Source organism: Pavona decussata, unplaced genomic scaffold (genome assembly GCF_977016875.1).
Source record: "Pavona decussata unplaced genomic scaffold, jaPavDecu1.1 SCAFFOLD_2785, whole genome shotgun sequence".
NCBI lineage: Eukaryota > Metazoa > Cnidaria > Anthozoa > Scleractinia > Agariciidae > Pavona > Pavona decussata.
Genome location: NW_028146276.1, coordinates 1 through 2,500, shown reverse-complemented (window position 1 = coordinate 2,500; position 2,500 = coordinate 1). Strand labels below are relative to the sequence as shown.

Sequence of the window (2,500 nt, the reverse complement as noted above, 5' to 3'; positions counted from 1 at the left end):
CTTAGTCGAAAGACCTCTTCACAGCACGACTTTCCTGATGGATTTCTATGTAACTGCTCGTGCTGAGAGGTGTGTCGAAAGTTGATCATGTTCCCGTAAAATCTGAGGTCTCCACTGTCTAGCGAGGTACTTACAGTGAATATAGTGAATTTTTCAAAAATTGGAGAATTCTGACTTTTGCGATGAATTTTAATGTAATTGGTCGTGCTGAGAGGCGTGTTAAAATTTGAACATGTTCCCGTAAAATCTGAGGTGAGAATTAGTGAGGTACTTACAGTGCGTATAGTGACAAATCTTTAAAAGCGTGAAATTATGGGATGTTGTGGCTTCAATGGGTTTTTAAGATGTCACCAGTCATTTGGCATGACTTACAAACGATTTGGCTGGTTGTGGGTTCGATTTTCAAAATTTCATTTTTTTCGCGTTTTTATTTTCTGTCTACCATATCATGCAGTCTCCTTATTAGCGTTTGGGGGTTATAGTGTGGGCAGGTTGGTCGCAAAGGTTCCGAGAGGAGCTGGCTAGTAAAACCCTGTCCCTTATGTTCCACGGCGGCAAGGCGGAGAAATAGAGGGCAGAATTGACTAACGGGCAAGGAAAGTTGGGCTTGTAGCTTTCCTTTCGAAGGAGGGAAAAGATGATGCCCGAAAGCATTGTCACTGTAGTGGCAGGCAGAGTGTAGATGGAAGTTGTGTACGCTAGCCTTTGGCTAATGATAGAGACAAAAGAGCAGGAGGATATTTTCCTTCGCAGAAGCACTTTTCTTGCCTTCCTTCAGCTCGCTTGGCGAGTCTGACAGGTATGCCTGAACTGTGCACGGGTCCAGTTGTGAGAAAGACGTGGCAAACAAGACGGGGTTTCCCTTGACCGAGGGACCGTGTGGTCCGTTTGGCTCATGGGTTCCCCCCGTGGAGGCAAAATCTAAGAAAGCTTGCTCTCCCTCTGCGGAGGGGGGGCCGCTTAGCAAGGAACTTCTGTTCCCTGCGGTGGATAGTTACCTGGTTGATCCTGCCAGTAGTCATATGCTTGTCTCAAAGATTAAGCCATGCATGTCTAAGTATAAGCACTTGTACTGTGAAACTGCGAATGGCTCATTAAATCAGTTATCGTTTATTTGATTGTACCATTACTACTTGGATAACCGTAGTAATTCTAGAGCTAATACATGCGAAAAGTCCCGACTTCTGGAAGGGATGTATTTATTAGATTAAAAACCAATGCGGGTTCTGCCCGGTCATTTGGTGATTCATAGTAACTGATCGAATCGCACGGCCTTGCGCTGGCGATGTTTCATTCAAATTTCTGCCCTATCAACTGTCGATGGTAAGGTAGTGGCTTACCATGGTTGCAACGGGTGACGGAGAATTAGGGTTCGATTCCGGAGAGGGAGCCTGAGAAACGGCTACCACATCCAAGGAAGGCAGCAGGCGCGCAAATTACCCAATCCTGACTCAGGGGAGGTAGTGACAAGAAATAACAATACAGGGCTTTTACAAGTCTTGTAATTGGAATGAGTACAACTTAAATCCTTTAACGAGGATCCATTGGAGGACAAGTCTGGTGCCAGCACCCGCGGTAATTCCAGCTCCAATAGCGTATATTAAAGTTGTTGCAGTTAAAAAGCTCGTAGTTGGATTTCGGGATGGCTCGGCCGGTCTGCCGCAAGGTATGTTACTGGCCGGGCTGTTCTTCCTCGCAAAGACTGGGTGTGCTCTTAACTGAGTGTGCTCAGGATCTGCGACGTTTACTTTGAAAAAATTAGAGTGTTCAAAGCAAGCCAGCGCTTGAATACGTAAGCATGGAATAATGGAATAGGACTTTGGTTCTATTTTGTTGGTTTCTGGAACCGAAGTAATGATTAAGAGAGACAATTGGGGGCATTCGTATTTCGTTGTCAGAGGTGAAATTCTTGGATTTACGAAAGACGAACTACTGCGAAAGCATTTGCCAAGAGTGTTTTCATTAATCAAGAACGAAAGTTAGAGGATCGAAGACGATCAGATACCGTCCTAGTTCTAACCATAAACGATGCCAACTAGGGATCAGAGGGTGTTATTGGATGACCCCTTTGGCACCTTATGGGAAACCAAAGTTTTTGGGTTCCGGGGGAAGTATGGTTGCAAAGCTGAAACTTAAAGGAATTGACGGAAGGGCACCACCAGGAGTGGAGCCTGCGGCTTAATTTGACTCAACACGGGGAAACTCACCAGGTCCAGACATAGTGAGGATTGACAGATTGAGAGCTCTTTCTTGATTCTATGGGTGGTGGTGCATGGCCGTTCTTAGTTGGTGGAGTGATTTGTCTGGTTAATTCCGTTAACGAACGAGACCTTAACCTGCTAAATAGTTACGCGAATCCCGATTCGCGGTTAACTTCTTAGAGGGACTGTTGGTATGCAACCAAAGTCAGGAAGGCAATAACAGGTCTGTGATGCCCTTAGATGTTCTGGGCCGCACGCGCGCTACACTGACGATGTCAAAGAGTATCTCCTTCACCGAG

At 45.7% G+C, this 2,500-nt stretch overlaps 1 pseudogene; it reads left to right on the top strand.

The window, feature by feature from the left end:
* Positions 1 to 995: 995 nt before the first annotated feature.
* On the top strand, positions 996 to 2,500 carry LOC146447099 (small subunit ribosomal RNA; annotated as a pseudogene; the record flags this gene model as incomplete).